The sequence below is a fragment of the Watersipora subatra genome, chromosome 2, assembly GCF_963576615.1.
Source record: "Watersipora subatra chromosome 2, tzWatSuba1.1, whole genome shotgun sequence".
NCBI classification, from domain to species: Eukaryota; Metazoa; Bryozoa; class Gymnolaemata; order Cheilostomatida; family Watersiporidae; genus Watersipora; species Watersipora subatra.
The window spans coordinates 76,286,163-76,301,992 of NC_088709.1; the positions used below are offsets into that span (position 1 = coordinate 76,286,163).

The window sequence follows — 15,830 nt, forward strand, 5'->3', positions numbered from 1 at the left end:
CAGCGTTCAATTGTTGATGAAACTGCAACAATGGTGCAAGACCTACACAGACCAACTCCGTGTCGCAGACAGCTGTCATCAAAACCAATCAAGGTTTACCAAGCTCAAGAATTTTAAAGATGGTGCCCTCATTGAGGTGAGTGATAAGTTCTTTGCTGAGCTTATAAAAATGGGAAGTTGCTGTACGTGACTATGAGCCAAAAATTCATATGCCAAAAATAGCAGAAGCATTGACCAACCATTGCTTAGAACTCAGCGCAGTGTGCCATTCACTGACATCATCAAGCTGCCAACATCATCTAGGGCATTGTCTGGCGAAGAAGTTTGTCATGGTACATTTGAACTTCATGCGTAGAAAAGCCATTAAAGCCCTGAAAAATGGCTCGTCTGTGAGCTTTGGGAGTGCTTCAATGGTGATGTGAGATCTTGTGCGAGGAGTTAACGTCATCAGTTGACTCTAAGCCTAAAGCGTCTGTTGAGGAGCAGAGCCGAAGGGCGCCTTCTAAGCAGAATGTTCTTTTCACTACTTACTCTATGTTTATATTGTCTCATGCTTAATATTTCTCATCTTAATCTATTGTCAAAATATTAGTAGTATCCAGCTGCTCACTTGAAACCAGTGTTGCGAATGCAGCGTCAACCTTTTTACAGAATTCCATATTTTACAGCACTATTATTTTGTTTTTGGTGTTTGTCACTACTACATAAACTATATTTTTATCTAGTCGCGGGCAGATGATGTTGATCTCTGTAACTGCTTACCTGAGCCTGTTTTTTGCATATGTATTGCAATACCATATACAATATATTTTGCTTAATTGATCTTCAGCTGATAGTACCTTGGTGTGCTTGTGAGACAAAGAGTTGGAAGGAAAGGTATTCTCAAACAGAATTCAAATGAATATTGCTGCCAGCCACTATGCCATATCTGATTAGTAGCAGCCTCCATGGTTTTTACACAAACATTAACATGTAATTCCTTTAGAAACCCAAAATAGAAACTGGTTGCCCATACAAAACCTATCAGCACTTGAGCTGTATGCCAGTTTGGTATGACGTATTTTAATTTGAACCTTAAAAGGGTTATATTTTCTTAAATTGAAAAGGTTATTGGTAGCTTCTTGTAAGAAATTTTGTCTTCGTTCAAATGGTGTATAATACAACAATCAATTTTAGAGTGACTGCCAATGGGAGTAAATTTTGTTGGTAGTGTCGCAGCCTCTCCATTATAACTTATATAAAAATAGTGGGCATGGTCTGTTTGTTTGGAAACCAGCAAGCTCTCGTATACGCTTCCATTATCTAAAATTCGCATTCACAAACCTTAATATGTGAAGACGTTTCAGTGAACTTTAATAAAAAAATGTTTTAGATGCGAGTAAGTATGTTAGGCGAGTCGTCGACGTACTCTACTAATTTAATATATTAGTAGTACGGTAACAGTCTATCCAGTGTAACCTGATGCGTAATTGAAACGGAAAGCATCAAGGCCTGCCATGGAACGCACTTTGTTCAATTTGGGCTAATAATCAAAAATTATTTAGCTGTGTTGAAAAAGTTTGATAGTCAACTGTTTTCATACTTGAGTTGCCTATTGTTGTTATATTGTGGCGGACGCAAGGCCACGAACTTATTTGTGACATTATATTTTTATATTATTTGCATATAATCACTCTTATATATTTTGCATTATTTTGTGTATTGTGGTGGACGCCGGGCCATGACGTTAGATTTCTTATTTTATTGTATGTGTTGTCCTTTTTATTTTATTGTTGCTTTACTCGTCGTACTGTCACTTGTCGTAACTCATGTTGTTGTCTTATTTGATTGTATGTCCTTTTTATTGTATTGCTGTTTTACTTGTCATGCTATTATTTATTGTCACTTAAATTGTTGTCATACCAACACACTAGCAATCCTGTTTATTCACCTTGTTAGCCGGTATTCTTGCCGTTAGCCGGAACAGGTGATGTTATTATATATAAAGGAGCGCACTCACTTAGTTGAGCAGAGCAAATGGCCATACACTCCTCGGCTAGAAGATTTCCTTCCCTAATAAAACATTGAATGAAACCATGTGCAATTTATTTCTGTATGAAATAGTCTAGATCGTGCCAAGTAAAGGCCAGCAAATTCCTTTACACTGGTGGCAGCAGTGAGATTGCGCCGAACTCGGCAAGCACCATCTAGAAATTTGGAAATCAAACTCCGGCAGACCTCCTGCCCTGCTTGCAAAAGCAACCTTAGCAGAGGAAAATCGGAGTAATATGGCAAACACCGGGAGTTTTGAATCTGGCCAAGATAGCTGTACGGCTCTTTCCCACATTCTTAGAGAAACCTGGTGTTTTAGAATAAGCAAGTTATCCAGTACTCCAAAGAAGGGTTGATGACTGGCCCTACGCCAACCACTCCCACTCTGTAAGGCGCTTGATACTGCCCAAAAAGGCTTAAGCACTCCAAGTCCGGCCACGATCGTCTATAACGATCCCCTCACTAGGAGAGAAGCTCATGTATCAAAGGAGTGTAGACCAGGACACGGATCGACTGGCTGCAGCCATTGGGCAACTTGTCAGATTAAGTCGGAACCCAGAACCGGCCTTCCAGTTCAAAGTGTCATTATACGTTTTGAACTGTGCTGGAGACCCAGAATATTTCAGTACTAGATTTAAAGAAACCGCAGCTGCAAATAGGTAGGCCAAGGGGCCAGCACACTGCACCTCAGAGAGGCTTTGAAGGGAGAGGCAGAGTCCTGCGGAAGGGCAGTCGGGGTGGCAGCCATCTTTGAAGCCATCCAAGCCCGATTTGGACTATCTCCCCGACAAGCCAGAGCAGAGTTGAGCAGTTTGAAAAAAGAAACCCAAACCTCCCTGCAGGAACATGCAACGGAAATTGAACAGCTAGTCCAAATAGCCAATGCTGAACTGCCCGAACCGTTCAGAAGTAACATGGTAAAGGAGTATTTTTCAAACTCCCTAAACTATCCCACCCTACAGCGGCAGCTCCTAGCGGTACCCACGGAGACTTTCTCGGATGCAGTACGAGCTGAAAGAGAATTTCTTCAGATCAATTCTAGAGATTTGAGTCTGGGCAGAGCCGTCTGGGCTGTAGAAAACTTGGAGGCCAATACAGGACATGGTGCAGTACGCAGTGTTGAACAAGACATCTTGATTGTACTGCTATCCACAGTAAAGCAGCTGGTGGAACAGGTCAAACAGCTGCAAAACCAGCCAACAGAGCCTCCAGAAAGTAAGCTTGCCATGTGTTGAGGATGTGGAGGCATGGGACATCTTCGAAAGGAGTGCTCCAGTCAGAGGAAAAAGGAGTCGAGAAATGAAAAAAGGCCGCAGCAGTGGCACCCACTACTAGCTGCAATAAGGCCTCTGCAGAAACCAAGAAAAAACGAAGTACTGATTCAGCCAAGGCCTCACCCAGATAGACCTATCCAAAAAAGTCAGGCCAACCCAGAACTCCACCCCAAGCCACCCCCCCTCCCAGCTACCCAGAACACGTTCCAAACACTACACCTAGAAGAGTCAGTCATGAGTCCTCTCAAAGTAAGGACTATGCCTTCCACTCAGGTGCCTTGGTGCCCTGTCTCGCAAAGGACAGCCACTTTGCCGATATTGCTTCATGATATTTTTTCAACTTGAAACTCCATCTAGAACATTTGTTTTGGTTATATATTTCATTTTGCCAACATATTAACAAGCACTGCTATGCAAAAAATTCATTGTACAGCACTGTGCTGTATCTATACTTTGTGCATTTTAATTATCTGTGTAACCACAAAAATCTGAATCGGCTATAATGTCATCAACATAAGTAATTGTTTTCTAACTCGGCGGCACTTTCAAAACTTACACAAAAAATGATTGTTTTTAAGTTGGAAATTCTTAAACAGAGATTTAAAATTAAAGCTTAAGCTAATTTTATAGAGAAATCTTTGGACAACACTGTCACTACCATAAAAGTCTTAAAGATTGTTGGCTATGTTATTAACGAATAATAAAATTCAGTTACTAGCAATTACTGAGAAAGTGGCCAAAATGTGTCTATGGCGGTCGACCATAGAAAACGCATAAATGAGTCTACTTCAGTGAAAGGGTTGAAAACGTTGGATTTGCCACTGTTTGTGATAGTAAAAATTGTCATTTCCTTCTGCTGCTGAGTTACTTTTACTTTTTTTCCAGCTACGAGTACTACAGAACGACAGCTACTACAGAACTTGCACAGATGCTGCTACTGCGTTTTACCTACTAAATTTCTACATCGAAAAGGTTAGTACTTCTTATTCAATGTTGTATTGCCTATGAATTGCCACACCTACACTACATAACCCTTTCACTTCCATCCATGTACAAATTTAGCTATCGGCCTACTGCCAGCCATTTGGCCGATAATGCTTTATGATATTTTTTCAATTTGAAACTCTATCTAGAATGTTTGTTTTGGTTATATCGTAGATTTTGCCAACATGTAAAAAACTCTGCTATACAAAAAATTCATTGTATCTATACTTTGTGCATAGCCTTACATACTAAAGCGATGTGAGGCTATGAAGCTAAAACGATCCTCTAAAATGTTCCTTATTCTTACAAAACTGATACTTTTACTACCATCAGAGTCAGTTTTGTTATTGCTATTTTAATTATCTGTGTAATCACAAAACAACTCTGAATCTGAATCAGCTATAATGTCATCAATCTATAAATTGCCACACCTCCTCTACTTAAAAGCGTTGGATTGGCAACTATTCGTGATAGTAAGCATGTTCATTTCTTTCCGCAGCTGAGTTACTTTTGCGTTTCAAGCTACGAGTACGACAGAACTACAGCTACAACAAAACTTGCATGGGTATTGCTACTGCGCTTTACCTATTAAATTTCTACATCGAAAAGGTTAGTACTTCTCATTCAATGTTCTATTGTCTATGAATTGCCACCTCCATTACTTAAACGTGGGATTTGCAACCGTTCGTGATAGTAAGCATGTTCATTTCCTTCTGCAGCTGACTTACTTTTACTTTTTTCTAGCTACGAGTCTCACAGAACTACAGCTACCACAGAACTTGCACGGGCACTCCGAGCGTTGCGATAGGTGACGGTGAGAAGAAAGCGAGCAGCGTATATTACAAAAAAGCACATCATCTTATTCACTTTTAGAAACGCTTGAAGCAGTACAATGCCTCCCAAAAAGCATACTGACCAAACGCAAGAACAGATTGATTCCCATAGAGAAAGAGACCGAATTCGCAAAGCAGCAGCTAGACGAGCAGAAACTGCAGAGCAAACACAGCTACGCCCACAACAAAACAAAACTGCTACTGCAGCTGCTAAAAGTGCACACACTGCAGAGCAAACACAGCTACACCTACAACAAAACATAATAGCTACTGAATTTGCTAGAAGTGCAGAAACTGCAGGGCAAACACAGCTACTCTTACAACAAAACAGAATAGCAGCTGCTAGAAGAGCAGAAACCGCTGAACAAACACAGGTACATTGAGAGCAAGCCAGAATAGATGCTGCAGCTGCTAGAAGTGCAGAGACTGCTGAGCTGATCCAGCAGCAACTCAAACGGCTTAGAGCAGCCGCTACAGCGGTCAGACGGGCAGAAACCTCCGAGCAGATGCGGCGGCGACGAGAACATGATGTACTAGCTCCAACAGCTGCTCGGCAAGCTGAATTTTCAGAGCAGATGAAACGGCGACAACAGCAAGATGCACTAACTACAGCAGATGCTACCAGGCGCCGTGTATGGGCAGAAAACTTCGCACTTGACTACAGTCCTGCAACACAGTATAGGGCCAAATTTTTCTATGGGACGAATGTCCAAAAATGCTCCAGATTTAATGCCTTACGTTGGAAAGGCGAGAAGCCATATATGTAGTTTATATAGTAGATTTTATTGATAATAAATTTTATCAACACTAAAAATTCCCTGTCATACAGCCCACAACCAAGGTGATATTAGAAAAAAGAAAAGGTACTGATGGTTGGGAAATGCAATATTAGCAGTCAAATAGCACTGCAGTGCAATAGGATAACTGCAATGGTACAGCAGCTGCAATGTGTAATGTACCAAGGGTTGTATTCTTTGATTATTCATGATCATCACACCTGTATGTCAGCTGATGCAACACATTATGTGAATCAACAGTTTTTACAAACTAGTGCAGAAAGGTTTCTGTGTTATGCTTTCAGTGTGGCAATTATAATATTGTTTCTCTTATTGTGTGTCGTCTGATTCATTGCTGACTTTTTTGTGACAAAATCTTTCAGTGAAATAAATTAGTCTAGTTTAGCACAGCAAACAGTCAAGAAGCTCCCTGTGCACTTCTAATGATAATCAACGTATAAATGAATACATTAAATTTGCGACGAAGGAAAAAGTTTTTACGCTAGACTGGTAAAAATGGCAGCAACAGGTGCAACCACAGCGTCAGTGGTTCCAGTGTTTGGTGGGAAGGTGGAGACATATTTGGAAAAATTGGACAGTTATTATGCGTTTCATGGAACCAAACCGGACAAGAAAAAACATGTGCTCATCATGAGACTGTCAGAAAAGCAATACGAAACGCTGGCCTGCCTAACTGCACCAAGGAAGCCAAAAGAAGTGGATGCAGAGGATTTAATTGAGCTGCTGTGAAGGCATTTTGGAGCAACAACAAACAAGATGATGGAACGGGCGAAATTCAGAGAGGTGAAAAGAAGTCTATCAAAGTCAGTTTCAGAGTTTGTGCTGAAACTACGATCTCAAGCTCGAACGTGTGAGTTTCAAGCTAATTTGGAAGAAAATCTGCGAGAACAGTTCCGGATAGGTGTCAATAGTAAGACAGTTCGGGACAGGATTTCAGCAATGCTAGCTGACAGACAAGCAGACCTTTCCGAAGTGGTAGCCATAGCTCGACAAGTGGGAATTGAGGAGAAATTAGACTCGATGAGTGTCACCACCCCGCCTGCAGTCGATGTCTCAACTGTAAGGAAGCAAAGGAGGCACGGTAAGAAATCATCTACTTCTAGTTTTACTGTTAAGAAGAAAGCATGTTTCCGGTGTATGAGTGAGAAACATCTTAGCAGCAGTACAGATTGTCCAGCCCTGCACCGTAACTGTAACACATGCCACAAAAAAAGGACACTGCGGGATCTAAATTCTGTAATGGAAAACCCAAAAGGTCTATTACCGTGTTCGCAGTAAACAACCCCGAGTCAAGCGATGGCGACATGTATGCCATTCAGCATATTGGAAGTAAGATGCCTCGATGCTACATCAACATTATGGGTGAGAGAATTCCATTCATTCTTGATACTGGAGCCTGCAGCAATATTATTAGTGTTGACACTTATAATAAGCTAAAGTCCACGCATAGCACCTCACTGCAAGCTGTCACTGATGATGACAATCTTTTTGGCTATGGCAGCAAGAGAAAATTAGATTTGTGTGGGTCATTCAGCGCTAATGTTCAATGTGGTCATGAAATGGCACGTGCTATTTTCTATGCTTACAATGGTGTGGCTAAATGCTTGTTATCACATGAAACAGCTGTTAGTCTGTTTTTAGTGTCATATAGTGATAATGTTTTGAGTAACATTTGGCCTGGCAATTCTGATGACATAATTAAAAGTTTTCCGACAGTTTTCCAAGGTTTGGGTAAGCTGGTAGGAAATCAGGTCAAATTCCACATAGACCCTACAGTAGAGCCAGTAGCTCAACTTCTTAGGAGAACTTCTTTTGGAGTCAGGGAGGGGTTACGTAGGAAATTAGATGCTATGGTGGGTGAGGATGTCATAGAGCAGGTTGTTGATGTCCCGTCCCGGTGGAGCAGTCCCCTGGTGCGTGTACCTAAAGACAATGGTGACATTAGGGTAACGGTTGACATGCAAAGGGCAAATAAGGCAATTACGCGTGAACGCCACCCCATTCCCACAATCAAGGAAATGCTTGCTAATTTAGAGAGAGGGAAGGTTTTCTCTCGTTTAGATATGAATCAGGGATTTAATCAGGTAGAATTAGAGAAAGAATCCAGGGATATTACCACTTTCTTCGCTCCATTTGGCCTGTATCGTTACAAGCGGTTGACAATGGGAGTCAATGCTAGCCCGAAATGTTTTCAGTATATCATCCAGCAGGTTTTGTCAGGTCTAGAAGGTGTACAAAACATGGCTGATGATATCTTCTTAAAAGCTAGTTTGGTAGAGGAACATGATATAAGGTTGAAGGCTCTGCTTGAGCGACTCAGAGACGTTGGTATAACCTTGAACGCGAAGAAAGGCCAATTCCGTTGTAGCAAGGTCAAGTTTCTAAGTTTTGTTGTCTCAGATAAAGGTATATTGGCAGATCCTGAGAAAGTAGAAGCGGTAGTTAATTTCAAAGCCCCACAGAATGCAACTGAGTGTAGAGGTTTTATGGGTCTGGTGAACTTTGTGGGCCGCTTTCTTCCTGATCTTGCAACTGTGTCAGAGCCTATACGGAGATTGATGCATAAGAATGTTGTGTTTCGATGGGCAAGTTAGCAAAGGAAAGTGTTTGATAAGATCAAACACTTGATGAGCAATGCAGAGACACTGGCGCATTATGATGCTAATGCTAAGACAAATTTAATTGCTGATGCATCTCCATTTGCTTTAGGGGCAGTGCTTGTACAAACACAGCATGGGGTTAACCAGGTGATTGCTTACGGTCATAGATCACCTTCTGATATCGAGAAGCGTGACAGCCAAACTGAGCGTGAGGCACTCTCATTGGTGTGGGCGTGTGAACATTTCAGGCTATATTTGTTGGGCACAGAGTTTGAGCTGATAACTGATCACAAGGCTTTGCAGTTTATTCTCAACAATCCTTGTTCTAAGCCAGTGCCTAGGATAGAGCGATGGGCATTGAGGTTGCAGTCATTTAGGTTCAACGTGGTGTATCAAAGTGGCAAATCAAACATAGCAGATCCATTGGCTAGGATGGTGAGCTGGGTTGGTGATTCTCCATTTATTAGCAATGTTACAAGTGAGAGTTATATGGAATACACAGCTTGTGACTCTGTTCCGAAAGCTATGACATGGGAGGAAGTCGTTGACCAGTTTAATCAATGTGAGGAAATCAAGCATTTGAAACAGGCCATTTATAGCAATGATTTTGGGAGTTGTCCTTCCTCGTTCAAAAGTGTGTCTATTGAGCTTAGTGAGGTTCAGGGTGTCGTACTGAAAGGTAAGAGGATTGTTATACCAAGAAGTTTGAGAGAGAAGGCTGTGGAACTCGCTCATGAAGGTCATCAGGGTATTGTAATAACCAAGCAGAGGCTACGAACCAAAGTGTGGTGGCCAGGTATTGACAGAATAGCAGAAAGCTATTGTAGGAAATGCATTGAGTGTACGACGGTATCTCAGCCAGAGCCGACTATTACTCTCGATATTTTGAATGTGCATTTCTAGGCTCTACCAAGTCTGCAAGGATCATTGAGTTTCTAGACACCGTGTTTGCTAGGTTTGGGTACTGTGAGACTCTGAGAACGGATAATGGTCCTCAGTTTATATCGGCAGAGTTACAGATTATTTACAGACGTGTAATATAAAATGGATACCAACTACCCCATTGTGGCCTCAGGCAAATGGAGAGGTAGAAAGGGTAAATCGTACGATTCTCAAATCCTTGAAAGTTGCACATGGTAAAAAGGAAAATTTAGGCAAGGCTTTGAGGGATTTTTCCATGGCATACAGATCAACACCACACAGCAGCACAGGTAGGGCACCATTAGCCTTCTGTTTGGTGGTGGTGAAATGAGAACTAAACTTCCTGGCTTGTGCGGTGAAACTGATCCAACTGTGTTTGAGAAAGCAGCTGATTTTGATGCAAGAGCTAAGCATGTAAACAAAGAAAATGTAGATAAGCTTTTATCCAGTAAGGATATTGAGATCGGAGATCAGGTTTTAATGAGAAAAGAGAAAGGGGAAAAGCTTTATGGTAATTTTGAATCAAACCCCAAAACAGTTGTGGCTAAAGAAGGGTCTGAAATAATTGTTAGGGATGAGAGTGGGAAACAAACACGTTGAAACTCCACTTTTGTCAAAGTTTTGCCTGACGCATTCCAACTGGGCCCTGGTAACCAAAGTACCTTACGGGAGGCCAACAGGGCTAACTGTTCTATTACACTGGCTCCTAACCATGACTCTACCCGACCACGTCACCCACCAGAGAGATATGGGGATATTAGGGTACATTAAACAGATTACAGTTAGACCTTGTGGAATTTGAAGCTGAAATCTTATTAGCCCTAGGATACTTTATAGCTAGTCTCATTTTATTCTGATTAAATAATTTTACTCTGTGTGTTACAAATTAGCTTTGTTCAATTGATGTTTTTTTTTCAAAAAATTGCTTACATAAATGTAGCTGTCTGATTTATGTCACAACAGGACTTAATGCCTGTAAAATTAGTAAGGGATGTAATGTACCAATGTTTGTATTCTTTGATTATTCATGATCATCACACCTGTATGTCAGCTGATGCAACACATTATGTGAATCAATAGTTTTTACAAGCTAGTGCAGAAATGTTTCTTTGATATGCTTTCAGTGTGGCAATCTATAACATTGTTTCTCTTATTGTGTGTCGTCTGATTCAGTGCTGACTTGTTTGTGACAAAACCTTTCAGGGAAATAAATTAGTCTAGTCTAGCACAGCAAACAGTCAAGAAGCTCCCTGTGCACTTCTAATGATAATTCACGTATAAATGAATACATTAAACAATGTACTGGGTGTTATTATGTACAACAAACAGCAATAATGAAAGGCAAAGATTATATGTTTATATCTCTCCCCCGCAATAGGAGAAGTGCAATATTAGAAGTAAAATGGCAAGCCACTGTGTAATATACACATGCTGGGGGGCTGTGTTTTGTGGCAATTTTCGGTCAAATTATTCTGTCTATTTGGGCATAATCTGATCAGATGGGTAAGTTTTAAGATACTGTCGACAACTTACAAAGACTTAGTAACATATTTAAATAGGCTTATATGTGATTTGTATTGTTATTATACCTTAACGACTCTACAAAACGATGGTTAAATTTTTTGATGAGATCTCGAAACAAGGATTTGCGACGTTGTTGATGAATAGTTTTTGTAAGTTGTGTGCACATGCATTTAACATAAAAACTCTCAAACTTCGCTACGCTTATTTGGTCGTGGGACAACCACATTACTGCTTCCTAGTTTGTATATACCATGTCAAAACAAAGTCAATAGACGAAGAACTGGTGAGTCATGATTAGTGTTTTAAGCATGTAGAAGTCGCAAGTCAATAAATGCTGGCGATAGCTTAGCAGTGCAAAAGCAAAATATTTTCTAGAATTTTTTAAAATATGTAAAACTTTTCAATACTGCCAGTTTGAAGAACTTCAGTTTGCCTAGCAATGTCAATTTCATTATCAGTTCTGTGTACAGAATTAGGACAACTCCGATTTGAGTAGTTGGAGACTGCTGTAAAACAGCAGTCTCGAATATATATATATATATATATATATATATATATATATATAATAATTGTTTCCTCACCCCGGATACCCCGTATGGGTGGTAAATTCTGCTCTAACTCGGGTCTCCTACCAGAGACCTGGGAGTTTGAGCACTCGTCTCAAGATCTTAGCTGTTCCCAATAGCGCACTTTTCTGCAACTCACCTGAGTTGATTGTTGTTGGTATTTGGGCAAGCCACATTTTATGCGCCGGTGTTATTGCGCCCAGTGCCCCAATCACTACTGGGATTACGGTTGTTCTTACATTCCAGCATTTTTCAATTTCTTCTCCAAGAGGGAGATATTTTTCTACCTTTTCTTTTTCTTTGCTGGCTATATTGTAGTCATTGGGTACTGCTATATCTATTATAGTAGCCCTCTTGTTCTCCTTGTCTACCACCACTATATCTGGTTGGTTTGCTAGGACATGCTTGTCAGTTTGGATGTAGAAGTCCCAGAGGATCTTAGCGCGGTCATTTTCATTGACCTTACCAGGAGCTTCCCACCAGTGTTGTGGTTTATTAAGGCCATACTCATCACATAGACTTCTATACACAATACCTGCGACATGATTATGCCGCTCAGTGTATGCGTTCCCTGCTAGCTGTCTGCATCCACTGATGATGTGTTGGATGGTCTCAGGTGCATCTTTGCACAGTCTGCATCTAGGATCGTCTCTAGTGTGATAGATTTTCGTTTGGAGTTGCCTTGTTGGGAGCACTTGCTCCTGGGCTGCCATGATTAGCGACTCTGTATTGGCCGTTAGGTTTCCTTTGTTCAGCCACATATATGTCTGGTGAAGATCGCCAACCTTAGATATTTGTTGGTGGTAAGCACCATGAAGAGGTTTCGTATGCCAGTCAATTTCCTCATCATCAGGGCATAGGTCCGTTGTGAGAGCAGCCGATTGAAATTCAGCTAGCAAATTATCTGAGATGGCCATGGAGGCTGCATATGCTTTGATGCTTCGCTCCTCCTCTTTCACTGTCTGCTGTACACTTTTGAGTCCCCTACCGCCATCTTTCCTATCAAGATACAATCTAATAGTATCAGATTTTGGGTGGAGTGCTCCATGCATGGTCAGCAGTTTACGAGTTGCTATATCTGTTTCTTTGATGGCTTCCTCAGTCCACTTTATTATGCCTGCTGGATATCTTATTACTGGTAGTGCGTAGGTATTTATTGCCATGATTTGGTTCTTGGCATTGAGCTGGCTCCGTAAGACCTGCCGAAGGCGTTTCTTGTATTCGGAAATGGCTTTGTGACGTACCTCGGCTTCGTGGTTGATGTTGCTTTGCATAATTCCCAAGTACTTGTATCCTTCTTCTATATCTTTGATGGTACCATTTGGTATTATTATATATATATATATATATATATTTATACATTATTAGGTGTATGCAGTCTGATCAGCACAAAAAGTTCAGTAGATTGCATATTTGGAGTTGTTATACAGTATGAAAGACAACTCTCAATAAAACTTGCTTTACATAAATCTGTTCCCGAACACGGGTAATGCAGCTAGTTATATATAAAGGAGCGTGCTCACTAAGCAGAGCAGAGCAATTGGCTGTACGCTTCTCGGCTAGTGGATTTCCTTCTCTAATATAACATTGAACGAAACCACGCGGATATTATTTTTGTATGAAATAGTCTAGATCATTGAACTTAAACCCCTAGAATGGCAGAGGTCATTCGCGAGTACGGAAATCCGGCTGACGCCATGTTCAGTTAGCATTTGAGTTAATTTCATTGTGTTCAATGTGAGAAAGAAATCTAATTTCAGATTTATCAGCTATGGAAAATCACTAATACACCGCTAAATCAAAGGAACGTATTACTGAGATTGCTACTAATAATTTATGTAAGAAACAGAAGGCTGTAGGTGCACAGTGCTATTGCTATTCCATCAACTGCAAAAACTGCAAGAATGGACTTTCAAAAGAAAGGGCATGACATTTCACAAGTGAGTCACTTCTACTACTAGTTCTATTATTATTGCTAAAGTCTATGACTACTACTAGTTGTGCTACTACTAGTTAGTACTGTCACTAGTTAGTTCTACTACACGAGTCACTAGGTGAGTGAGAGTCGATCAGTGTCACCAATGATATACAGCCCCCACATACAGGCGGCCCCCCTTGTGGAGCTGTATATCATTGATGTCACTACTGAGTGTATGAGTTTGACTGTATGTTGTCGGTGATTAGATAAATTTATAAGCTAGTGAGTAAACTTTTTCTTCCTTCAGAACGAAGGTTTTTTATTATTTAAGTTTGGAATCTTTGATTATATTAATATTTAGGAACTAAAAACCATTACGTTATTTTACATAGCAATATGGTAGCATTTTGACCTGTTTTATTTTCACTTCTTTCGTTAGTTGTATTGTTGTATCTTAAGGGTATTATGTTTATGTGAATAAGACATTAATTTTTGTTGATTTTATGTAATTGTTATAATTGATACTTTTGTTTAGGTCATTGGAATGATAATCCTTCTGTTGCTCAGTTTAAGGCTACATTTCGCAAACTTATCAGCAAATGCGGTGCAAAATCAGATGCTGGTAAGACAGGTAATGTTACTGCTCAAAACGAGATTCTCAGCATACAGGCTACTCCAGAAATTGATCAGTTCGTGGATCTCACAATGATTTCAGACGTCAAATTTCTGTTATAGGTAACAGTATAGTCTATTTAGCTGGCTACATTGTGCAAAAGCTAACTAAAGTGCTGTCACCTGACATTCGCCGTCAGCCGCTGGTTACCACTAAGTCAGGTATCCAGCACCGACATCTCTATACTCTACTCGAGCTGCAAAACAATGGAGGATTGGTGCGTCCATCAGACGGTGTCATCAAGATCCTGCTAGTTGCAGATCAATACTTCCGTATTAATGCAAAGCCAGATCCACTCCATTGTGTGGTGTATGTTATCAGTAGTGTAGGTTCTAGTGATGTGCTATGCCTTGGGAAACACCTTACGGACACAGGAGATGGCATATTCAACCACTGCGTCATTGATAAAAAACCTTATTCAGTCGTTTTATGATCTCCAACAGCATCATTATGCTAAAATCCTACATTCAAACTGCAAGGCGCATCTTTGCGGCATAAAATACTAAAGCAGTACTTTTTAAAGGCCAGTAACAATGTAATCACGGTAATATTCATCTGTAGCTGTTGTTGAGCTGTTATTTCTAATCTGATTCAGTTCTAAGAAACTCTGATGCACCTTGGCTCAATATTCAGTGGTATACAAATTTCCTTTTACACAGTTTCTGTAACGTGTATGTATAAGTTTAATCATCTGATTAGGTACACTAATTCCTGCATTTCCTTGTTTGCATTATTTTGATTATCTTCTGTTACAACTGTTTTTAATTTCCGTTTAGTTGTTGCAGTAGTTTATTCTATCTTTTACAGATACTGTATTATGCATATCATACATTCATGAGCTATTAGCACTTAAATCTTGAAAGCGGTTTCTGTTTTGGCAGCATATGTGTTGTTTTATCGATATATTTCATGTGCCAAGTTTCTCCATCATAGTTTATGCATATGTAATATAATTTTTATTATAATGGCACAGTTGTTCTTTGCCTGAATATATCATTTGCTGGGTTTATGCATCTATTATACAACAGTTTGTATGACTAAATAATATGGTTCACGAAAATCTATTTTACATCTACTTATCATTTATGATATCCCACTCCATATGTTATAAACAGGTTTTCTTCTAAATGGGCACGCTAAACGTTGTGTAGGAGGAGTTTTCATTAACACCCAGCTGGAAAATAACTATTCAACATGTATGTTTCTGTCATTTTTCACAGTTGGTTTACAAACGGAACTAGTGTACGATTAGCTCTCCAATATAGCGCATGCATTACGTATCACTATCAATTTAAAAGTCACATGATTGCCATTTCAGGGGTTTTGGGTTCAATGGTCTAGATCGTGCCATGTAAAGGCCGGCAAATTCCTTTCAGTATATTGTTTCTGTCTCTATTGTACATTCATATCGCTAATACTTTTAATGCTTATAGCTGGGCCGTAACTACGCCAACATGTTAGCGATCATATTAATTATCTTTCTTAGGCGGTTTCCTATCTGTTCCATTATATAGTACGGGGAAACGCATACACTGCACATGTATAATATAGGGAGGCCCTCGCTAGGAGATCCGAGTAGTCGGGGCTACGCCACTAATGGGAATTCCTTCGAATAGAACGAACGAAACCATCTACACTTCTCTTGCATGTAAGCAATATTTCTTGTGTTCTAGATCGTGACTGAGTAAAGACCGGAAAAATACTTTACA

General features: G+C 40.2%; 1 pseudogene; it reads left to right on the plus strand.

Annotated features, from left to right (window-relative positions):
- The first annotated feature begins 6,414 nt into the window (after positions 1–6,414).
- LOC137388576 (uncharacterized) lies at positions 6,415–8,352 on the plus strand (annotated as a pseudogene).
- Positions 8,353–15,830: the final 7,478 nt, after the last annotated feature.